This window comes from Pelodiscus sinensis, chromosome 20 (assembly GCF_052426305.1).
Source record: "Pelodiscus sinensis isolate ZL-2025 chromosome 20, ASM5242630v1, whole genome shotgun sequence".
Lineage (NCBI taxonomy): Eukaryota > Metazoa > Chordata > Testudines > Trionychidae > Pelodiscus > Pelodiscus sinensis.
The window spans coordinates 17,311,964-17,336,431 of record NC_143071.1 but is presented as its reverse complement, the minus strand read 5'-3'; the positions used below and the strand labels follow the sequence as shown (position 1 = coordinate 17,336,431).

Below are 24,468 nucleotides of genomic sequence, written 5' to 3'. Positions count from 1 at the left end.
TGTGACAACACAACACACACAAGCAACCCACAACAGGTGTCATTGTTTCAGAGGTCCCTGCACCATAGAAGGGTGTGTGAGGGGTCTGGTATCCACCCCTCACCAGCTAACCCTGCCTCCCCTGGTGTGTGGCACATTCTGCAGTGATCAGCCTATAATAGAGGAGGGAGGATACCACATGGCACTGATGGTGCAACACCATGAGACACAGCCAATGTGGATTGTCCTAAGAGGGGGCCGGGCACCCACAGCTCCTACTGGTTCCCAAGGGAGATGGAAGAACTCAGCTCTGCTCAGAATGGGCCCATTGTGACGGAGGCGGAACATTCCGTCATAAGGGCAGTAACTGAAACCAACAGAGACAGAGACACACTGGGAAGAGACCCAGGCATAAGCCTTCACAGGCAAGGGCTGAATAAGTCCCACTCCATCCAAATCACAGGGAAGGAGCTGGCCATGAGCCTGGCACAAGCAGAGCCCAGCTGGTGACCAGATCTGAAGTGTAAGTTGACGAATTTCTGAGTTTTTAGAGCCAGACTGAGCCCTCCCCCTACAGCTCCTCTGGCAGGGATTTGGGGCGGGCCAATTTGCTCACTGCCCAAATAAGGAGAAAGGGGGGGACAATGACCCAGGAGTTGGTTGTGATGAAGCGATTTTATTAGGCCAGTCACCGGGGGCTGCAGCATTTCACACCAGAATGCCATGCGGAGCACATGGCTACTGCCAGTGGGACTAAAGATGGGGACTACGGAAAAGGTGCAGGGTCTTCCAGGGCCCAGTTGCCTCCTCTACTAAAGAAGGGAAGGAGACACAGCAGGACAAAGCAGGGCCAAGGCTGGTGGGTAGGGGAAGGTATCAACAAGGGAGGAGGGGGGAAAATTAGACTAGGTAAGAAACAAACACCAGAGAGGTGCGGAAGGGACAGAGAGGAGAGATGAGAGAAAGGGGCAGGCAAAGAGGCTACAAGGGAAGAGACAGGAGGAGAGGCACGGAAGAAGTGGATGAAAGGGGAAATTTTGGATAATTCCTTTAGGACCATGTGGAAGCCTGACTGCCTTTGCCAAGTCAGCAGCAAAACAAGTTGCATTTATACAAGACACACAGGGTACAAGGGTACAAGTGGCCATTGCTGAGAGGTGCCATCACCTTTCCAGAGATGACATTACAACGACCTGGTTCTGCTGATGTGATCATGCAGCTATTCTGTCAGAAGCGCCTATTGTACCACTTAAGACGTAAAAAGAGAAAATGAGTCTTCTTATCGAGAAGAGAGGGATTCACCTTCTCATAGCAATGGAGAGGAAACTAACCAACCTGACTCTACTTTCAGGTGAAGGGCGTGAATCCATCTTTTGTTGTCAAAGGCTACTAGCAAGTTTTGTAAGTATAAAGCAATGTACAGAACATAAGTGGTGAAAGGTTGGAGAATTATCGACTTGCTCCATTCAAAGATAAGGAAATAGTAATGTATGCCCACTAGATTTTAAGCAATACAACTGATTGTACAGAGAGAAACAAACAAAAGAACCAACACAACAGGTCATGCCACAGAAGGTATGTATTTTACTCACTCTTCCCAAATTAATCCAAGGACAAATCATTCACATTTGTTTCCTGACTAAACTACTGTCTGTCAAACACCTCTTTGCAGCAGGACCAATTTTGAGATGGAAGGATGCAGTTTCCAGGAAGGAATTACCTGACCTAACTGATCCATCGCTTTTGGAAGGTAAGAAATATATTACACATTCCATTGCCCACAACAGTCAATGGTTCTGGTCATATTCACAGGTGGAAGAAACAGTAACTGATGAAATCTGCATGTCTCTAAAGAAGGGAAGTTGACACACACAAGGACACAAGCAGCTGCTGTACAGAACACTGGAACAAAAACTGGGAGCTGCTTCTTCAGACGTAAGGAAAGTAGCTGGCAATTCTAACCAGTTATAGTAATAGCACCTCCTTTTTCCTTTCCAGATAGTGCTGTGGATTGTTCCTACAAGGCAGTAGCAGTTATGTTATTTCATACAAAAATAAAACTAATTGCAACATAACCTTCTCTTCCATTTCCAGAGATGAGTTAATCCACTGATTGCAGGATTGATCATTCTTGCCTATGGATCAGAGGAAAGAGGAAATCAGTGGAACTGATCATGTCTATCAAGAGGTAAGGAATTCATCTCCTCAGAGTGCAGGGCCAGGAATAAAAGTTTCCATTTCTATTTTTAGGTGAAATGAAGGTCTTACCATTGAAGAGAGGAAGATAGGAGGCAGCGGAACTTAAGGGCTACACCTGTCCATAGGGAAGAAAAGTATGTTTTCCTTCTAGTCGAGAAAAAATCAAAAATGTGCCAATTTTTGGCTTCAAGTTTTAACCTATGTAGCTGGCCATAAGCATCCAAGAATCAAAGCCATGTGGTAGAACTCCATGAGAAGGAGGTGAGCATTGAAAAGCCTAATGATCTACGTGCTAAGGGAGAGTCTCCATCGAAAGCTCTTCATAGCTGGTAATGAGTCATAATACAAAATAAAAATCTTTAAGACATTGTTTACTGCAGGTTTTCCTGATTTGAAATGTGAAAGGGAAGTTATTCCTACCAGGAAGAAGGAAGGGGAATTGGCTTTCCTCCACAAGAGGTAAGAAATACCAGACTCCACATAGCCATGTGCATATCAAGCAGTGACAATTTCACTTTCAGGTAGAAGAACTGGCTGTTGACCTTACATGAGAATATGAAAAGCAAAAGACAAAATTTTCCGGTGTTCAATCCATGGAGGAAATGACAGCATCTGGGATTAGTAACAAGGAATTAAAGGTCTGTTACTTCAAACAGGTCTGCTAGTTGTAAATCTGAATTGGAACCAATTCAGCAGCTCATAACAGACTGAGGTGAGCATTTCAGTTTTCCTAGTTGTCAGATGAGTCTGGTGCTAAAGCCACATTTAGACACCAAATCAATCGATCAAACTGGCCCTCACTGATCACCTATCTCCAGATGGAAGGAGGCCAGAGGACTATTGTGCTCTAGAAGGGATTAATGCAATTGGAATGAGCTGAGCCAGGCATATCAGTTGGTAACAAAAAAACTCTCATTTTTTCAGATGTGGGAAATGCAGCTGATTTGAACTCCGAGGGTGAGAAAGCTTCAGGGAGTTCCTAAAAGATCCTTCACTGCAGCCAAGAGGTAAGGAACTCACCTCAGAACACTAGAGAAGGAATTAATGGATCTGGATTTCCTTTTCAGGTCACAGAAATGCAGCTGATTGGACCTCACAGAGACTATAAGGCATTGCATTATTTAAAAAAAGGAAGACGTGGTCAAACCTGCCGAGAGGAAGTAAAAGTTGCCTTCAGTGACTAAAACTAAGACCAGCGTGTTTCAGACCCACAATGTGGCAGACCAACAAGGAGGTGAGTGTTTGTGGTTCGGTTGTACAAGGTGCTTGACAATCTGTTCCCTTTGGCAACATTTTTGGGACCATAAAACCAATGAGCAACCACATTCCTTGTCCAACTTTGACCCCTACAGCCATGGCTGGGCTTTTCGAGAACTAACTTGCAAAGCAGATTTACCTTTTCAGGAGATCAGGGTTACAGATGCTGAGATTTTCCAGCACCAATGAATGGCTCAAAGCCATTCCTATCACCTGGAAGGACAATTGGTTCTCTCATGATAGGAAAATCCACACACTCCATTCAACAGAGCCACAGAATTGGATCTGAGGAGAGGTAAGAGAAGCATGTGACAAGCCTAACAAATGTGCAATCAGCTCCACAAAATTGCTAACTTATGTTGTCCCAATGAGTTTGTTACAGGTGATCACACATCTCAGGGTCTGAGAGGTGTCAAGTGTGATGGCTGACACCAGAGGATGCATCTTTGTCAAGAGGTGAGGAACCTGCTTATCCCTGAGTGCAATTCAGTGGCTGTGGTTGTATTTTCAGAGGAAAGAAAAACATCCCGTGTGGACAGCTTTCAAGAACCAATGTTCAAAACTTGCATGGGGCATCTATAGGCTAAGAGAACAGCGGGTTCCATCAGTTGAGATGCAAGAAGGGGGCTACATGGGAGAAGAGGAAAGCCCTGGAGATTGGTTAATACTGAGACACAGACCAGGGCCTGCCAAGACAGGGTATGTATTTATAGGGACCAGTGGGTCCTTGCTCGCATGCACAGGGTGAAACCGATCGCCATATTTGGGGTCAGGAAGGAATTTTCCTCCAGAGCAGATTGGCCAGAGACTCTGGAGGTTTTTCGCCTTCCTCTGGGGCATTGAGCAAGGACCAGCCCTTTGGGCCATTTAGATAATAAAATCTGTCAAAGAGAACGTGTCTCCTTTTATCTTTTGCATTCTCTATAGACTCATCCTGTGCCCCTCGACTGTGTCCATGCTCCCACCAACACAGCAGGTCAGAGATCTGCCTGGGAGTGCTGCCCCACCCCCATGCATATCCAGCATGATCCCCCACATGGCTCTCTCAGCCCAGCAGGGCCCCAGGGCGGGAGAGAATGTCCCTTCATCCCCAGAGGGGGACAAGCATGTGCATGGCCCCAAGGGATGAAGGGAAACTGGCCAGGTGCCCTGGAAGCAGGAAGCCCAGGGGCACCGGTACCATGGTCCTGTCCCAGAATGCCCTAGTGTAGGGCCTTTGGACACACCTTGGATTGGTGGCTCTGCAAATGAGGTCAGTGAACCCAAAGCAACCGTTCCAGTGCCATGGTGGGGCCACTGCTTCCTGAGCCCCCACACTGGGCTCACAAAATCACATGGAATTCAGCACAGGCAGCGCCTTTCTCCAAGGGGAGTCACTGGGCAGGGGGCATGCAAGAAAGTCTTCCCTTCAGCCAGCCCTTTTATAAGAGTTGGGGCCAGAAGCCTGCTCTCCTCTCCAGTCTGCCCAGTTATTGCTGGGTTGTTCTCTCAGGGATGGGTTGAACTCAGCCTAGGAAGCCCATTTCTCCAAGGAGAGCCACTGGGTGGGGTGTATGTAAGAAGGTCTTCCCTTCAGCCAGCCGTTTCCAAGAGAGGGGGTGGAAGCCTGCTCTCCTCTCCAGTCTGCCCAGTTGGTGCTGGGTTGTCCTCTCAGAGATGGGTTGGGTCGGCTCACAAGAACTCATTCCCGCTGCCTCTCCCAGTGTGGTCTCCATATCCTGTTGCAGGGATCTGGGGAAGCCAGAGGAATTGCTGCAGGGAGTTGACTGAGAGCCCAACCCAGGACAGGGTCAGCGTTAGTAGCACCTCGCTGGAAGGGATGAGAAAAGGAAGGGGGGCCAGGAACATATTCCTTCAGTGGGACATTTCTATTGAACCTCCAGTTCCTGTAGCCTGTCTAACACAATCCCCCATGTCCACTTCCATCTCCCTCCAGTCCTCTTCCCAGCCACACACTGAGCCCAAACCACAGGGCAACTTAGACAAGCATCTGTAAACCCAGCCTTCCAAAGCCAGCAGGGAGAGATATCTCCCAAGGTGAAATCAATCTCAGTGACTCAGCCTTGGGAAGATGGTTGCAGAGAGAACTGTGTCTGCTGTGGGCAAAGATACCACATGAATTGTAGGTGTCACTCACAACTCACAGGAGGGGGGGACCTAACTCTAGAGAAGAACGAAATGGGGAAGGGCGTGGTCTTGGTTTTGCAAAATCTCCTCTGTTGAACTTCCGTTTGGCAAAACAAAACCCAAGAGGGAGGTCAGATCAGAGTTTTCTTTCATTGTAATCCCCAGACATCATGGAGAGGGGCCAGAGTGATGATTCTGGCATATCTCAGACCAACCCTAAGGTCACACACTGCCTGTAGACACCCTGCCAGTGAGGAGTTACTGTAAGTATGTAAAACCACCAGTTAAAACTGCCCAAGCCTTAACACTTGACACATTATGCAGTGCATGGGCTGAAACCATCAGGAAACAGCATACAACATATAACCTCAGTCATGCAGAGTGCAATGCTGTACACAGCCTCAAAAACAAATCTAACTTCATACTCCAAGAGGCTGACTAAAGGAGCGCTGTAGTCATCATGCACAGAACAGATTATGAAAAGGCAGCTGCCAGCCAGCTCACCAACACCAGATTCCACAGGCTTCTCTCCTCTGATCTCACTAACAAAATGCCAAATACCCACTAAAACAATTGCCCACGAAGCTCACTGATACTACTCAGGACCAAATCTATGCAAACACCCTCCCTCATCCCCAACCAGGAGTCTACTACCCAAGATACACAAACCTGGAACTCCCAGAGGACCCAACCGCTCAAGCATCGGCATTTAGAAAAGAATTATCTGGCTATATTGATTCTTTCTACAGACCCTACGCTGCCAGCACACCTAGCTGTCTTCGAGACACTGCCGTTTTCCTGAGGAAACTGCAGAACATCAGTCATCTTCCTGAAAACACCGTCATGGCCACCATGGCCGTAGAAGCTCTTTACACCAGCTTTGCACATGAAGACAGATTACAGGCTATCAGGAACGCCATCTCTGATGACACCACAGCACACCTGGTTACAGAGCTCTGCAACTTTGTTCTCACCCACAACTATTTCCAATTTGGAGATGTGACAGGGCGCTCGCCCTGCACTGGCCCTTTAAGGGCAGACCCCGGCCTGAACCAGGGCCGGGGAATTTAGCCCAGCTGAGGCTGTACTAGCCCATTAGGGCCCAGCTGGGCGCTATAATAGAGGATGGGCTGCTACTGTGAAAGGAAGCAGTGAGAACCTGGCTGCTGAGGGAGGAGGAGGCTCCCTGGAGCTAGGACAGGGCTGGGGAGCCCAGGCAGGGCTAGGGGAGCTCTGGCCAGCAAATACTCGGACTGCAGGGCTTGAAAGAAGGCCTGCTGGAGGAACATCAACCCCCGGAAGGGGGGCTCAGAGACAGACTTGGGCACTGCCGGAGGGCAGTGTGGCGAAGAGGACGCCGCAGCCGGGAGTAAAGAGGGGAGGCACCACCCCAGAGAAGGCACCCTACCTGCCAAGGGAGGCAATTCCGGAAGACAGACGGCAGGGGGATACGGTGGTGAGTGCGAACCCCCTCACAGGAGACAATTTATATCTTCAAGGCAGCGGCACAGCCATGGGCACTCACATGGCCCCACCTCGTGAAATGAGGTGTAACAGTTAATTCTAACTAAGGACTTAGTTCGAATTAACTTTTGACTGCCGCGTGTAGCCGTGGGCAGTTAGTTCGGACTAGGGGGATTTAAAAATGGTGCCCAGACGGGAAGATGCAAATAAAGCCCGGGATATTTATATCCTGGGCTTCATTTGCAACTTTGAATGCCTACATTAGCCTCCCTAGTTCGAACTAGGGGGCTAGTGTAGGCATACCCTTAGAGACTAACAAAACAGGTTGATAGTATCATGAACTTGCGTGCGCACAACCCCCTTCTTCAGATGAATGGAGTTAAAAGAACAGTTCCTTGCATACACCCAGGCTCTGCACCACACCAGTGTGTGCTCTGTGTCTGCATAGGGCATTGGGTTATGTTTTCAATACATAAAGAAGAGAGAGAGAGTTTGTCTGAATGATCCATTTTAGTTGCAGGAAGCTGTAATGAACAGGAGAAGTGCTAACCAGCACCAAGGCTATGTCGAGACTGCAAGCCTCTTTCGAAAGAGAGCGTCTAGACTGCACGCGGAACTTTTGAAATAGCGGCTTGCTTTTTCGAAAGAAAGCACCCAGTGAGTCTGGATGCTCTCTTTCGAAGAAGCCCTATTTACATTCAAGAACGCCTTCTTTCGAAAGAGGAACTTTCGAAAGAAGACGTTCTTCCTCGTGCAATGAGGTTTACCGCCGTCGAAAGAAAAGCCGCGTTCTTTCGATTTAATTTCGAAAGAACGCGGCTGCAGTCTAGACGCAGGTGAAGTTTTTTTCGAAAAAAGGCTACTTTTTTCGAAAAAAACCCTGAGTCTGGACACAGCCCAAGTGACTAAGGGGTTAAGCTCAGTGAGCTAGCAAAGGTGTTGGCCAATGGGCCAAGTGTTCTATGATTCCCAAAGACCATATCACACCATAGAAGTGAAAATTATTCTAGGAGCCAGCTAGTCCCAAGGCCTTCAGCCAGTTGGCGGAGAAGCTTCCCTTATTCAGCCAGTGGACAAATTTGGCCCCGCTTCTTTGTTTACACATGAGACTAGAGACACTGCTGGGAGTGGAGCCTCCTGGTTTCCAGACTCTGGAGCATTTGCTGTTTCAACCTCAGCAACTGGACTCTGTCTGTTCTCTGTTCCCTGGACATACACAGGCACATCACACTCTCCCCGTCCCTGACCCTGTCCCACCACCATCTCAGAGCTACCTCCGAACTGATCCACCTCAGCACAGGACGGGCCCGAGACAGTCTTGAGTCCTGGGCCCCGGGAACGAGGCGCCGCTCCCAGGAGTGCAACGCATGCGTGGCCCCGCCTCTGGGCACACAGTGCATGTGTGGCCCCGCCCCCGGTGGACAGCACATGCACGGCCCCGCCCACGGGCGACCGGCGCATGCGCAGTGCTGACCCCGCCCAGCCCAGCAGCCCCACGCGGCGCCTCCTACAATGGGGCGCCCTGGGCGGTAGCCAGGTCAGCCCATAGCTTTAGCCGGCTCTGTCTCAGCAGCCTGTCCAGTAACCTACACACAGCTTAAGTAGGTGTCCAGTAATATGTTACTCGTTCATATCTGTGTATAAAAGAGCGGTCACAGAAGATACGTCTTTCCACTGCCCCTCAGCCACACAGAGCCCTGCTGCTGCCCGAGCTGTGCTTTGTAAACAAGAAACCTGGTCAAGAGCCTTTGCCCACCTAACCAACTCGGTCATCTTTTGGGCAGTTTGATCTGCTGGCCTAGCTACCTGGCTAGAGCTGTGACAACACAACACACACAAGCAACCCACAACAGGTGTCATTGTTTCAGAGGCCCCTGCACCATAGAAGGGTTCTGGTATCCACCCCTCACCAGCTAACCCTGCCTCCCCTGGTGTGTGGCACATTCTGCAGTGATCAGCCTATAATAGAGGAGGGAGGATACCACATGGCACTGATGGTGCAACACCATGAGACACAGCCAATGTGGATTGTCCTAAGAGGGGGCCGGGCACCCACAGCTCCTACTGGTTCCCAAGGGAGATGGAAGAACTCAGCTCTGCTCAGAATGGGCCCATTGTGACGGAGGCGGAACATTCCGTCAGAAGGGCAGTAACTGAAACCAACAGAGACAGAGACAGACTGGGAAGAGACCCAGGCATAAGCCTTCACAGGCAAGGGCTGAATAAGTCCCACTCCATCCAAATCACAGGGAAGGAGCTGGCCATGAGCCTGGCACAAGCAGAGCCCAGCTGGTGACCAGATCTGAAGTGTAAGCTGACGAATTTCCGAGTTTTTAGAGCCAGACTGAGCCCTCCCCCTACAGCTCCCCTGGCAGGGATTTGGGGCTGGCCAATTTGCTCAATGCCCAAATAAGGAGAAAGGGGGGGACAATGACCCATGAGTTGGTTGTGATGCAGCGATTTTATTAGGTCAGTCACCGGGGGCTGCAGCATTTCACACCAGAATGCCACACAGAGCACATGGCTACTGCCAGTGGGACTAAAGATGGGGACTGTGGAAAAGGTGCAGGGTCTTCCAGGGCCCAGTTGCCTCCTCTACTAAAGAAGGGAAGGAGACACAGCAGGACAAAGCAGGGCCAAGGCTGGTGGGTAGGGGAAGGTATCAACAAGGGAGGATGGGGGAAAATTAGACTAGGTAAGAAACAAACACCAGAGAGGTGCGGAAGGGACAGAGAGGAGAGATGAGAGAAAGGGGCAGGCAAAGAGGCTACAAGGGAAGAGACAGGAGGAGAGGCACGGAAGAAGTGGATGAAAGGGGAAATTTTGGATAATTCCTTTAGGACCATGTGGAACCCTGACTGCCTTTGCCAAGTCAGCAGCAAAACAAGTTGCATTTATACAAGACACACAGGGTACAAGGGTACAAGTGGCCATTGCTGAGAGGTGCCATCACCTTTCCAGAGATGACATTACAACGACCTGGTTCTGCTGATGTGATCATGCAGCTATTCTGTCAGAAGCGCCTATTGTACCACTTAAGACGTAAAAAGAGAAAATGAGTCTTCTTATCGAGAAGAGAGGGATTCACCTTCTCATAGCAATGGAGAGGAAACTAACCAACCTGACTCTACTTTCAGGTGAAGGGCGTGAATCCATCTTTTGTTGTCAAAGGCTACTAGCAAGTTTTGTAAGTATAAAGCAATGTACAGAACATAAGTGGTGAAAGGTTGGAGAATTATCGACTTGCTCCATTCAAAGATAAGGAAATAGTAATGTATGCCCACTAGATTTTAAGCAATACAGCTGATTGTACAGAGAGAAACAAACAAAAGAACCAACACAACAGGTCATGCCACAGAAGGTATGTATTTTACTCACTCTTCCCAAATTAATCCAAGGACAAATCATTCACATTTGTTTCCTGACTAAACTACTGTCTGTCAAACACCTCTTTGCAGCAGGACCAATTTTGAGATGGAAGGATGCAGTTTCCAGGAAGGAATTACCTGACCTAACTGATCCATCGCTTTTGGAAGGTAAGAAATATATTACACATTCCATTGCCCACAACAGTCAATGGTTCTGGTCATATTCACAGGTGGAAGAAACAGTAACTGATGAAATCTGCATGTCTCTAAAGAAGGGAAGTTGAGACACACAAGGACACAAGCAGCTGCTGTACAGAACACTGGAACAAAAACTGGGAGCTGCTTCTTCAGACGTAAGGAAAGCAGCTGGCAATTCTAACCAGTTATAGTAATAGCACCTCCTTTTTCCTTTCCAGATAGTGCTGTGGATTGTTCCTACAAGGCAGTAGCAGTTATGTTATTTCATACAAAAATAAAACTAATTGCAACATAACCTTCTCTTCCATTTCCAGAGATGAGTTAATCCACTGATTGCAGGATTGATCATTCTTGCCTATGGATCAGAGGAAAGAGGAAATCAGTGGAACTGATCATGTCTATCAAGAGGTAAGGAATTCATCTCCTCAGAGTGCAGGGCCAGGAATAAAAGTTTCCATTTCTATTTTTAGGTGAAATGAAGGTCTTACCATTGAAGAGAGGAAGATAGGAGGCAGCGGAACTTAAGGGTAAAGTCAGACAGGTGCTACACCTGTCCATAGGGAAGAAAAGTATGTTTTCCTTCTAGTCGAGAAAAAATCAAAAATGTGCCAATTTTTGGCTTCAAGTTTTAACCTATGTAGCTGGCCATAAGCATCCAAGAATCAAAGCCATGTGGTAGAACTCCATGAGAAGGAGGTGAGCATTGAAAAGCCTAATGATCTGCGTGCTAAGGGAGAGTCTCCATCGAAAGCTCTTCATAGCTGGTAATGAGTCATAATACAAAATAAAAATCTTTAAGACATTGTTTACTGCAGGTTTTCCTGATTTGAAATGTGAAAGGGAAGTTATTCCTACCAGGAAGAAGGAAGGGGAATTGGCTTTCCTCCACAAGAGGTAAGAAATACCAGACTCCACATAGCCATGTGCATATCAAGCAGTGTCAATTTCACTTTCAGGTAGAAGAACTGGCTGTTGACCTTACATGAGAATATGAAAAGCAAAAGACAAAATTTTCCGGTGTTCAATCCATGGAGGAAATGACAGCATCTGGGATTAGTAACAAGGAATTAAAGGTCTGTTACTTCAAACAGGTCTGCTAGTTGTAAATCTGAATTGGAACCAATTCAGCAGCTCATAACAGACTGAGGTGAGCATTTCAGTTTTCCTAGTTGTCAGATGAGTCTGGTGCTAAAGCCACATTTAGACACCAAATCAATCGATCAAACTGGCACTCACTGATCACCTATCTCCAGATGGAAGGAGGCCAGAGGACTATTGTGCTCTAGAAGGGATTAATGCAATTGGAATGAGCTGAGCCAGGCATATCAGTTGGTAACAAAAAAACTCTCATTTTTGAACATTTAAGTGGCAATGAATGGATTCTCTCATTTTTTCAGATGTGGGAAATGCAGCTGATTTGAACTCCGAGGGTGAGAAAGCTTCAGGGAGTTCCTAAAAGATCCTTCACTGCAGCCAAGAGGTAAGGAACTCACCTCAGAACACTAGAGAAGGAATTAATGGATCTGGATTTCCTTTTCAGGTCACAGAAATGCAGCTGATTGGACCTCACAGAGACTATAAGGCATTGCATTATTAAAAAAAAGGAAGACGTGGTCAAACCTGCCGAGAGGAAGTAAAAGTTGCCTTCAGTGACTAAAACTAAGACCAGCGTGTTTCAGACCCACAATGTGGCAGACCAACAAGGAGGTGAGTGTTTGTGGTTCGGTTGTACAAGGTGCTTGACAATCTGTTCCCTTTGGCAACATTTTTGGGACCATAAAACCAATGAGCAACCACATTCCTTGTCCAACTTTGACCCCTACAGCCATGGCTGGGCTTTTCGAGAACTAACTTGCAAAGCAGATTTACCTTTTCAGGAGATCAGGGTTACAGATGCTCAGATTTTCCAGCACCAATGAATGGCTCAAAGCCATTCCTATCACCTGGAAGGACAATTGGTTCTCTCATGATAGGAAAATCCACACACACCATTCAACAGAGCCACAGAATTGGATCTGAGGAGAGGTAAGAGAAGCATGTGACAAGCCTAACAAATGTGCAATCAGCTCCACAAAATTGCTAACTTATGTTGTCCCAATGAGTTTGTTACAGGTGATCACACATCTCAGGGTCTGAGAGGTGTCAAGTGTGATGGCTGACACCAGAGGATGCATCTTTGTCAAGAGGTGAGGAACCTGCTTATCCCTGAGTGCAATTCAGTGGCTGTGGTTGTATTTTCAGAGGAAAGAAAAACATCCCGTGTGGACAGCTTTCAAGAACCAATGTTCAAAACTTGCATGGGGCATCTATAGGCTAAGAGAACAGCGGGTTTCATCAGTTGAGATGCAAGAAGGGGGCTACATGGGAGAAGAGGAAAGCCCTGGAGATTGGTTAATACTGAGACACAGACCAGGGCCTGCCAAGACAGGGTATGTACCACACCAGTGTGTGCTCTGTGTCTGCATAGGGCATTGGGTTATGTTTTCAATACATAAAGAAGAGAGAGAGAGTTTGTCTGAATGATCCATTTTAGTTGCAGGATGCTGTAATGAACAGGAGAAGTGCTAACCAGCACCAAGGCTATGTCTAGACTGCAAGCCTCTTTCGAAAGATACTTTCAAAAGAGCCTCTTTCGAAAGAGAGCGTCTAGACTGCACGCGGAACTTTCGAAAAAGCGGCTTGCTTTTTTAAAGAAAGCACCCAGTGAGTCTGGATGCTCTCTTTCGAAGAAGCCCTATTTACATTCAAGAACGCCTTCTTTCAAAAGAGGAACTTTCGAAAGAAGGCGTTCTTCCTCGTGCAATGAGGTTTACCGCCGTCGAAAGAAAAGCCGCGTTCTTTCGATTTAATTTCGAAAGAACGCGGCTGCAGTCTAGATGCAGGTGAAGTTTTTTCGAAAAAAGGCTACTTTTTTCGAAAAAAACCCTGAGTCTGGACACAGCCCAAGTGACTAAGGGGTTAAGCTCAGTGAGCTAGCAAAGGTGTTGGCCAATGGGCCAAGTGTTCTATGATTCCCAAAGACCATATCACACCATAGAAGTGAAAATTATTCTAGGAGCCAGCTAGTCCCAAGGCCTTCAGCCAGTGGGCGGAGAAGCTTCCCTTATTCAGCCAGTGGACAAATTTGGCCCCGCTTCTTTGTTTACACATGAGACTAGAGACACTGCTGGGAGTGGAGCCTCCTGGTTTCCAGACTCTGGAGCATTTGCTGTTTCAATCTCAGCAACTGGACTCTGTCTGTTCTCTGTTCCCTGGACATACACAGGCACATCACACTCTCCCCGTCCCTGTCCCTGTCCCACCACCATCTCAGAGCTACCTCCGAACTGATCCACCTCAGCACAGGACGGGCCCGAGACAGTCTTGCGCCCTGGGCCCCGGGAACGAGGCGCCGCTCCCAGGAGTGCAACGCATGCGTGGCCCCGCCGCTGGGCACACAGTGCATGTGTGGCCCCGCCCCCGGTGGACAGCACATGCACGGCCCCGCCCACGGGCGACCGGCGCATGCGCAGTGCTGACCCCGCCCAGCCCAGCAGCCCCACGCGGCGCCTCCTACAATGGGGCGCCCTGGGCAGTAGCCTGGTCAGCCCACAGCTTTAGCCGGCTCTGTCTCAGCAGCCTGTCCAGTAACCTACACACAGCTTAAGTAGGTGTCCAGTAATATGTTACTCGTTCATATCTGTGTATAAAAGAGCGGTCACAGAAGATACGTCTTTCCACTGCCCCTCAGCCACACAGAGCCCTGCTGCTGACCGAGCTGTGCTTTGTAAACAAGGAACCTGGTCAAGAGCCTTTGCCCACCTAACCAACTCGGTCATCTTTTGGGCAGTTTGATCTGCTGGCCTAGCTACCTGGCTAGAGCTGTGACAACACAACACACACAAGCAACCCACAACAGGTGTCATTGTTTCAGAGGCCCCTGCACCATAGAAGGGTTCTGGTATCCACCCCTCACCAGCTAACCCTGCCTCCCCTGGTGTGTGGCACATTCTGCAGTGATCAGCCTATAATAGAGGAGGGAGGATACCACATGGCACTGATGGTGCAACACCATGAGACACAGCCAATGTGGATTGTCCTAAGAGGGGGCCGGGCACCCACAGCTCCTGCTGGTTCCCAAGGGAGATGGAAGAACTCAGCTCTGCTCAGAATGGGCCCATTGTGACGGAGGTGGAACATTCCGTCAGAAGGGCAGTAACTGAAACCAACAGAGACAGAGACAGACTGGGAAGAGACCCAGGCATAAGCCTTCACAGGCAAGGGCTGAATAAGTCCCACTCCATCCAAATCACAGGGAAGGAGCTGGCCATGAGCCTGGCACAAGCAGAGCCCAGCTGGTGACCAGATCTGAAGTGTAAGCTGACGAATTTCCGAGTTTTTAGAGCCAGACTGAGCCCTCCCCCTACAGCTCCCCTGGCAGGGATTTGGGGCTGGCCAATTTGCTCAATGCCCAAATAAGGAGAAAGGGGGGGACAATGACCCATGAGTTGGTTGTGATGCAGCGATTTTATTAGGTCAGTCACCGGGGGCTGCAGCATTTCACACCAGAATGCCACACAGAGCACATGGCTACTGCCAGTGGGACTAAAGATGGGGACTGTGGAAAAGGTGCAGGGTCTTCCAGGGCCCAGTTGCCTCCTCTACTAAAGAAGGGAAGGAGACACAGCAGGACAAAGCAGGGCCAAGGCTGGTGGGTAGGGGAAGGTATCAACAAGGGAGGATGGGGGAAAATTAGACTAGGTAAGAAACAAACACCAGAGAGGTGCGGAAGGGACAGAGAGGAGAGATGAGAGAAAGGGGCAGGCAAAGAGGCTACAAGGGAAGAGACAGGAGGAGAGGCACGGAAGAAGTGGATGAAAGGGGAAATTTTGGATAATTCCTTTAGGACCATGTGGAACCCTGACTGCCTTTGCCAAGTCAGCAGCAAAACAAGTTGCATTTATACAAGACACACAGGGTACAAGGGTACAAGTGGCCATTGCTGAGAGGTGCCATCACCTTTCCAGAGATGACATTACAACGACCTGGTTCTGCTGATGTGATCATGCAGCTATTCTGTCAGAAGCGCCTATTGTACCACTTAAGACGTAAAAAGAGAAAATGAGTCTTCTTATCGAGAAGAGAGGGATTCACCTTCTCATAGCAATGGAGAGGAAACTAACCAACCTGACTCTACTTTCAGGTGAAGGGCGTGAATCCATCTTTTGTTGTCAAAGGCTACTAGCAAGTTTTGTAAGTATAAAGCAATGTACAGAACATAAGTGGTGAAAGGTTGGAGAATTATCGACTTGCTCCATTCAAAGATAAGGAAATAGTAATGTATGCCCACTAGATTTTAAGCAATACAACTGATTGTACAGAGAGAAACAAACAAAAGAACCAACACAACAGGTCATGCCACAGAAGGTATGTATTTTACTCACTCTTCCCAAATTAATCCAAGGACAAATCATTCACATTTGTTTCCTGACTAAACTACTGTCTGTCAAACACCTCTTTGCAGCAGGACCAATTTTGAGATGGAAGGATGCAGTTTCCAGGAAGGAATTACCTGACCTAACTGATCCATCGCTTTTGGAAGGTAAGAAATATATTACACATTCCATTGCCCACAACAGTCAATGGTTCTGGTCATATTCACAGGTGGAAGAAACAGTAACTGATGAAATCTGCATGTCTCTAAAGAAGGGAAGTTGAAACACACAAGGACACAAGAAGCTGCTGTACAGAACACTGGAACAAAAACTGGGAGCTGCTTCTTCAGACGTAAGGAAAGCAGCTGGCAATTCTAACCAGTTATAGTAATAGCACCTCCTTTTTCCTTTCCAGATAGTGCTGTGGGTTGTTCCTACAAGGCAGTAGCGGTTATGTTATTTCATACAAAAATAAAACTAATTGCAACATAAAAAGGAGCTTTAACCTTCTCTTCCATTTCCAGAGATGAGTTAATCCACTGATTGCAGGATTGATCATTCTTGCCTATGGATCAGAGGAAAGAGGAAATCAGTGGAACTGATCATGTCTATCAAGAGGTAAGGAATTCATCTCCTCAGAGTGCAGGGCCAGGAATAAAAGTTTCCATTTCTATTTTTAGGTGAAATGAAGGTCTTACCATTGAAGAGAGGAAGATAGGAGGCAGCGGAACTTAAGGGTAAAGTCAGACAGGTGCTACACCTGTCCATAGGGAAGAAAAGTATGTTTTCCTTCTAGTCGAGAAAAAAACAAAAATGTGCCAATTTTTGGCTTCAAGTTTTAACCTATGTAGCTGGCCATAAGCATCCAAGAATCAAAGCCATGTGGTAGAACTCCATGAGAAGGAGGTGAGCATTGAAAAGCCTAATGATCTGCGTGCTAAGGGAGAGTCTCCATCGAAAGCTCTTCATAGCTGGTAATGAGTCATAATACAAAATAAAAATCTTTAAGACATTGTTTACTGCAGGTTTTCCTGATTTAAAATGTGAAAGGGAAGTTATTCCTACCAGGAAGAAGGAAGGGGAATTGGCTTTCCTCCACAAGAGGTAAGAAATACCAGACTCCACATAGCCATGTGCATATCAAGCAGTGTCAATTTCACTTTCAGGTAGAAGAACTGGCTGTTGACCTTACATGAGAATATGAAAAGCAAAAGACAAAATTTTCCGGTGTTCAATCCATGGAGGAAATGACAGCATCTGGGATTAGTAACAAGGAATTAAAGGTCTGTTACTTCAAACAGGTCTGCTAGTTGTAAATCTGAATTGGAACCAATTCAGCAGCTCATAACAGACTGAGGTGAGCATTTCAGTTTTCCTAGTTGTCAGATGAGTCTGGTGCTAAAGCCACATTTAGACACCAAATCAATCGATCAAACTGGCACTCACTGATCACCTATCTCCAGATGGAAGGAGGCCAGAGGACTATTGTGCTCTAGAAGGGATTAATGCAATTGGAATGAGCTGAGCCAGGCATATCAGTTGGTAACAAAAAAACTCTCATTTTTGAACATTTAAGTGGCAATGAATGGATTCTCTCATTTTTTCAGATGTGGGAAATGCAGCTGATTTGAACTCCGAGGGTGAGAAAGCTTCAGGGAGTTCCTAAAAGATCCTTCACTGCAGCCAAGAGGTAAGGAACTCACCTCAGAACACTAGAGAAGGAATTAATGGATCTGGATTTCCTTTTCAGGTCACAGAAATGCAGCTGATTGGACCTCACAGAGACTGATAGCTATAAGGCTTTGCATTATTTAAAAAAAGGAAGACGTGGTCAAACCTGCCGAGAGGAAGTAAAAGTTGCCTTCAGTGACTAAAACTAAGACCAGCGTGTTTCAGACCCACAATGTGGCAGACCAACAAGGAGGTGAGTGTTTGTGGTTCTGTTGTACAAGGTGCTTGACAATCTGTTCCCTTTGGCAACATTTCTGGGACCATAAAACCAATGAGCAACCACATTCCTTGTCCAAATTTGACCCCTACAGCCATGGCTGGGCTTTTCGAGAACTAACTTGCAAAGCAGATTTACCTTTTCAGGAGATCAGGGTTACAGATGCTCAGATTTTCCAGCACCAATGAATGGCTCAAAGCCATTCCTATCACCTGGAAGGACAATTGGTTCTCTCATGATAGGAAAATCCACACACTCCATTCAACAGAGCCACAGAATTGGCTCTGAGGAGAGGTAAGAGAAGCATGTGACAAGCCTAACAAATGTGCAATCAGCTCCACAAAATTGCTAACTTATGTTGTCCCAATGAGTTTGTTACAGGTGATCACACATCTCAGGGTCTGAGAGGTGTCAAGTGTGATGGCTGACACCAGAGGATGCATCTTTGTCAAGAGGTGAGGAACCTGCTTATCCCTGAGTGCAATTCAGTGGCTGTGGTTGTATTTTCAGAGGAAAGAAAAACATCCCGTGTGGACAGCTTTCAAGAACCAATGTTCAAAACTTGCATGGGGCATCTATAGGCTAAGAGAACAGCGGGTTTCATCAGTTGAGATGCAAGAAGGGGGCTACATGGGAGAAGAGGAAAGCCCTGGAGATTGGTTAATACTGAGACACAGACCAGGGCCTGCCAAGACAGGGTATGTACCACACCAGTGTGTGCTCTGTGTCTGCATAGGGCATTGGGTTATGTTTTCAATACATAAAGAAGAGAGAGAGAGTTTGTCTGAATGTTCCATTTTAGTTGCAGGATGCTGTAATGAACAGGAGAAGTGCTAACCAGCACCAAGGCTATGTCTAGACTGCAAGCCTCTTTCGAAAGAGAGCGTCAAGACTGCACGCGGAAATTTCGAAAAAGCGGCTTGCTTTTTCGAAAGAAAGCACCCAGTGAGTCTGGATGCTCTCTTTCGAAGAAGCCCTATTTACATTCAAGAACGCCTTCTTTCGAAAGAGGAACTTTCGAAAGAAGGCGTTCTTCCTCGTGCAATGAGGTTTATCGCCGTCGAAAGAAAAGCCGCGTTCTTTCGATTTAATTTCGAAAGAACGCGGCTGCAGTCTAGACGCAGGTGAAGTTTTTTCGAAAAAAGGCTACTTTTTTCGAAAAAAACCCTGAATCTGGACACAGCCCAAGTGACTAAGGGGTTAAGCTCAGTGAGCTAGCAAAGGTGTTGGCCAATGGGCCAAGTGTTCTATGATTCCCAAAGACCATATCACACCATAGAAGTGAAAATTATTCTAGGAGCCAGCTAGTCCCAAGGCCTTCAGCCAGTTGGCGGAGAAGCTTCCCTTATTCAGCCAGTGGACAAATTTGGCCCCGCTTCTTTGTTTACACATGAGACTAGAGAGACACTGCTGGGAGTGGAGCCTCCTGGTTTCCAGACTCTGGAGCATTTGCTGTTTCAACCTCAGCAACTGGACTCTGTCTGTTCTCTGTTCCCTGGACATACACAGGCACATCACACTCTCCCCGTCCCTGTCCCTGTCCCACCACCATCTCAGAGGTACCTCCGAACTGATCCACCTCAGCACAGGACGGGCCCGAGACAGTCTTGCGCCCTGGGCCCCGGGAACGAGGCGCCGCTCCCAGGAGTGCAATGCATGCGTGGCCCCGCCTCTGGGCACACAGTGCATGTGTGGCCCCGCCCCTGGTGGACAGCACATGCATGGCCCCGCCCACGGGCGACCGGCGCATGCGCAGTGCTGACCCCGCCCAGCCCAGCAGCCCCACGCGGCGCCCCCTACAATGGGGCGCCCTGGGCAGTAGCCTGGTCAGCCGACAGCTTTAGCTGGCTCTGTCTCAGCAGCCTGTCCAGTAACCTACACACAGCTTAAGTAGGTGTCCAGTAATATGTTACTTGTTCATATCTGTGTATAAAAGAGCGGTCACAGAAGATACGTCTTTCCACTGCCCCTCAGCCACACAGAGCCCTGCTGCTGACCGAGCTGTGCTTTGTAAACAAGAAACCTGGTCAAGAGCCTTTGCCCACCTAACCAACTCGGTCATCTTTTGGGCAGTTTGATCTGCTGGCCTAGCTACCTGGCTAGAGCTGTGACAACACAACACACACAAGCAACCCACAACAGGTGTCATTGTTTCAGAGGCCCCTGCACCATAGAAGGGTTCTGGTATCCACCCCTCACCAGCTAACCCTGCCTCCCCTGGTGTGTGGCACATTCTGCAGTGATCAGCCTATAATAGAGGAGGGAGGATACCACATGGCACTGATGGTGCAACACCATGAGACACAGCCAATGTGGATTGTCCTAAGAGGGGGCCGGGCACCCACAGCTCCTACTGGTTCCCAAGGGAGATGGAAGAACTCAGCTCTGCTCAGAATGGGCCCATTGTGACGGAGGCGGAACATTCCGTCACAAGGGCAGTGACTGAAACCAACAGAGACAGAGACAGACTGGGAAGAGACCCAGGCATAAGCCTTCACAGGCAAGGGCTGAATAAGTCCCACGCCATCCAAATCACAGGGAAGGAGCTGGCCATGAGCCTGGCACAAGCAGAGCCCAGCTGGTGACCAGATCTGAAGTGTAAGTTGACGAATTTCAGAGTTTTTAGAGCCAGACTGAGCCCTCCCCCTACAGCTCCTCTGGCAGGGATTTGGGGCTGGCCAATTTGCTCACTGCCCAAATAAGGAGGGAGGGGGGACAATGACCCATGACTCAGTTGTGATGCAGTCATTTTATTAGGTCAGTCACCGGGGGCTGCAGCATTTCACACCAGAATGCCACACAGAGCACATGGCTACTGCCAGTGGGACTAAAGATGGGGACTATGGAAAACGTGCAGGGTCTTCCAGGGCCCAGTTGCCTCCTCTACTAAAGAAGGGAAGGAAACACAGCAGGACAAAGCAGGGCCAAGGCTGGTGGGTAGGGGAAGGTATCAACAAGGGAGGAGGGGGGAAAATTAGACTAGGTAAGAAACAAACACCAGAGAGGTGCGGAAGGGACAGAGAGGAGAGATGAGAGAAAGGGGCAGGCAAAGAGGCTACAAGGGAAGAGACAGGAGGAGAGGCACGGAAGAAGTGGATGAAAGGGGAAATTTTGGATAATTCCTTTAGGACCATGTGGAAGCCTGACTGCCTTTGCCAAGACAGCAGCAAAACAAGTTGCATTTATACAAGACACACAGGGTACAAGGGTACAAGTGGCCATTGCTGAGAGGTGCCATCACCTTTCCAGAGATGACATTACAACGACCTGGTTCTGCTGATGTGATCATGCAGCTATTCTGTCAGAAGCTCCTATTGTACCACTTAAGACGTGAAAATGAGTCTTCTTATCGAGAAGAGAGGGATTCACCTTCTCCTAGCAATGGAGAGGAAACTAACGAACCTGACTCTACTTTCAGGTGAAGGGCGTGAATCCATCTTTTGTTGTCAAAGGCTACTAGCAAGTTTTGTAAGTATAAAGCAATGTACAGAACATAAGTGGTGAAAGGTTGGAGAATTATCGACTTGCTCCATTCAAAGATAAGGAAATAGTAATGTATGCCCACTAGATTTTAAGCAATACAACTGATTGTACAGAGAGAAACAAACAAAAGAACCAACACAACAGGTCATGCCACAGAAGGTATGTATTTTACTCACTCTTCCCAAATTAATCCAAGGACAAATCATTCACATTTGTTTCCTGACTAAACTACTGTCTGTCAAACACCTCTTTGCAGCAGGACCAATTTTGAGATGGAAGGATGCAGTTTCCAGGAAGGAATTACCTGACCTAACTGATCCATCGCTTTTGGAAGGTAAGAAATATATTACACATTCCATTGCCCACAACAGTCAATGGTCCTGGTCATTTTCAGATGTGGAAGAAAAGGTAACTGATGGAATCTGCATGTCTCTAAAGAAGGGAAGTTGAGACACACAAGGACACAAAAAGCTGCTGTACAGAACACTGGAACACAAACTGGGAGCTGCTTCTTCAGACGTAAGGAAAGCAACTGGCAATTCTAACCAGTTATTGTAATAGCACCTCCTTTTTCCTTTCCAGATAGTGCTGTGGATTGTTCCTACAAGGCAGTAGCACTTATGTTATTTCATACAAAAATAAAACTAATTGCAACATAAAAAGGAGCTTTAACCTTCTCTTCCATTTCCAGAGATGAGTTAATCCACTGATTGCAGGATTGATCATTCTTGCCTATGGATCAAAGGGAAGAAAAAATCAGTGGAACTGATCATTTCTATCAAGAGGTAAGGAATCCATCTCCTCAGAGTGCAGGGCCAGGAATAACAGTTTCCATTTTTATTTCTAGGTGAAATGAAGGTCTTACCATTCAAGGGAGGAAGATAGGAGGCTGCTGAATTAAGGGTAAAGCCAGACAGGTGCTATACCTGCCCAGAGGGAAAAAAACATCTTTTCCTTCTCGTTCAGAAAAAAACAGCCCCCAAAGTGCCAATTCTTTGCTTCAAGATTTAACTCACATAGCTGGCAATAAGCATCCAAGATTCAATGCTATGTGGTGGAACATCATGACAAGTAGGTGAGCACTGAAAAGTCTAATGATCTGGCTAAGGAACAGTCTCCATTGAAAGTGCTTCATAGCTGGTACTGAGTCATAATAAAAAATAAAAACCTGTCAAACATTGCTGATTGCAGGTTTTCCTGATTTGAAATGTGAAAGGGAGGCCTCTCCTACCAGAAAGAAGGGAGGGGATTTCGCTGTCCTCCACAAGAGGTAAGAAATACCAGACCCCACATAGCCACGTGCATATCAAGCAGTGTCGATTTCACTTTCAGGTAGAAAAACTGGCTGTTGACCTTACCTGAGAATGTGAAAAGTAAAGGCAAAACCTAAAACCTTTCTTGGTGCTCAGTCCATGGAGGAAATGACAGCATCTTGGGATCAGAAACAAGGAAATAAAGGTCAGTTACTTCAAACAGATGTGCTGGAAGCAATTCAGCAGCACATCACAGACTGAGGTGAGCATTTTAGTTTCTCTGGTTGTCAGATGAATCTGGTGCTAAGTCACAGTTATAGACCAAATCAATTAATCAAACTGGCGCTCATTGATTGTTATTGCAGATCACATATCTCCAGATGGAAGGAGATCAGAGGACTATTGTGCTCTAGAAGGGATTAATGCAATTGGAATGAGCTGAGCCAGGCATATCAGTTGGTAAGAAAAACCAAAAACTCATTTTTTAACATTTGAGTGGAAATGAATGGATCCTCTCATTCTTTCAGATATGGGAAATGCAAAGAGTCAGAACTCAGAGTGAGAAAATTTCAGGAAGTTTCTAAAATGTCCCTCACTGCGGCCAACAGGTAAGGAACTCACTTTAGAATGCTAGAGAAGAACTTAATGGATCTGGATTTCCTTTTCAGGTGACAGAAATTCAGCTCATCGGGCCTCACAGGGTCTGAAAGCTATAAGGAGTTGCATTATTAAAAATAAAGGAAGAAGTGGTCAAACCTGCAGGGAGTAAGGAAAAGTTGCCTTCAATGACTAAAACGAAGACTCATCACCATCAAGTTTCAAACCCACAATGTGGCAGACCGACAAGGAGGTGAGTGTTTGTGGTTCTGTTGTTTAAGGTGCTTGACAATCTGTTCCCTTTGGCAACATTTCTGGGACTGTAAAACCAATGAGCAACCACATTCCTTGTCCAACTTTGACCCCTACAGCCATGGCTGGGCTTTTTGAGAACTAACTTGCAAAGCAGATTTACTTTTTCATGAGATCAGGGTTACAGATGCTCAGATTTTCCAGCACCAGTGAATGGCTCAAAGCCATTTCTATTACCTTGAAGGACAGTTGGTTCTCTGATTATATTAAACCCCAGGAATCCTGTTCAATGGAGCCACAGAAATGGTTCTGAGGAGAGGTAAGAGAAGCATGTGACAAGCCTAACAAATGTGCAAACAATCAGCTCCACAAAATTGCTAACTTACGTTGTCCCAATGAGTTTGTTACAGGTGATCACACATCTCAGAGTCTGAGAGGAGTCAAGTGTGATGGCTGACACCAGAAAATGCATCTTTGTCAGGAGGTGAGGAACCTGCTTATCACTGCTGAGTGTAAATCTGTGGCTGTAGTTGTACTTTCAGAGGAAGGAAACAGCCTGTATGCACAGCATTCATGAAACAATGTTCAAAACTTGCATGGTGCATTATTGAGTTAAGAGAAGAGTGGGTTCCATCAATTGAGATGCAAGAAGGGGGCTGCATGGGAGAAGAGGAAAGCCCTGGAGATTGGTTAATACTGGGACACAGACCAGGGCCTGCCAAGACAGGGTATGTAACCATAGTGACAAGTGGGTCCTTGCTGGCATGCACAGGGTGAAACCGATCGCCATATTTGGGGTCAGGAAGGAATTTTCCTCCAGAGCAGATTGGCCAGAGACTCTGGAGGTTTTTCGCCTTCCTCTGGGGCATTGAGCAAGGACCAGCCCTTTGGGCCATTTAGAAACAGACAATAAAATCTGTCAAAGAGAA

General features: G+C 47.3%; 4 long non-coding RNA genes across 8 annotated transcripts; all 4 read left to right on the top strand.

Annotated features, from left to right (window-relative positions):
- The first annotated feature begins 326 nt into the window (after positions 1-326).
- LOC149521948 (uncharacterized) lies at positions 327-3,092 on the top strand. Of its 3 annotated transcripts, XR_016347546.1 has the most exons (4): positions 327-502; positions 1,331-1,914; positions 2,074-2,439; positions 2,559-3,092. It is a non-coding gene; the product is annotated as an uncharacterized LOC149521948 (long non-coding RNA). The 3 variants fall into 3 exon arrangements; XR_016347545.1 differs by having other exon boundaries at positions 343-502; positions 2,074-3,092; XR_016347547.1 differs by having other exon boundaries at positions 350-502; positions 1,331-1,729; positions 2,074-3,092.
- Positions 3,093-8,579: 5,487 nt separating this feature from the next.
- Positions 8,580-11,161, top strand: LOC149521947 (uncharacterized). The gene is made up of 2 exons (XR_016347550.1): positions 8,580-9,335; positions 10,164-11,161. It is a non-coding gene; the product is annotated as an uncharacterized LOC149521947 (long non-coding RNA).
- A 3,624-nt stretch (positions 11,162-14,785) lies between these two features.
- LOC149521946 (uncharacterized) lies at positions 14,786-16,785 on the top strand. 2 transcript variants are annotated; one of them, XR_016347549.1, is made up of 3 exons: positions 14,786-14,946; positions 15,775-16,358; positions 16,531-16,785. It is a non-coding gene; the product is annotated as an uncharacterized LOC149521946 (long non-coding RNA). The 2 variants fall into 2 exon arrangements; XR_016347548.1 differs by having other exon boundaries at positions 15,775-16,785.
- A 1,040-nt stretch (positions 16,786-17,825) lies between these two features.
- Positions 17,826-24,468, top strand: LOC142819107 (uncharacterized). 2 transcript variants are annotated; one of them, XR_016347552.1, is made up of 3 exons: positions 17,826-18,652; positions 21,373-22,512; positions 22,629-24,468. It is a non-coding gene; the product is annotated as an uncharacterized LOC142819107 (long non-coding RNA). The 2 variants fall into 2 exon arrangements; XR_016347553.1 differs by lacking the exon at positions 17,826-18,652 and adding an exon at positions 19,909-20,552.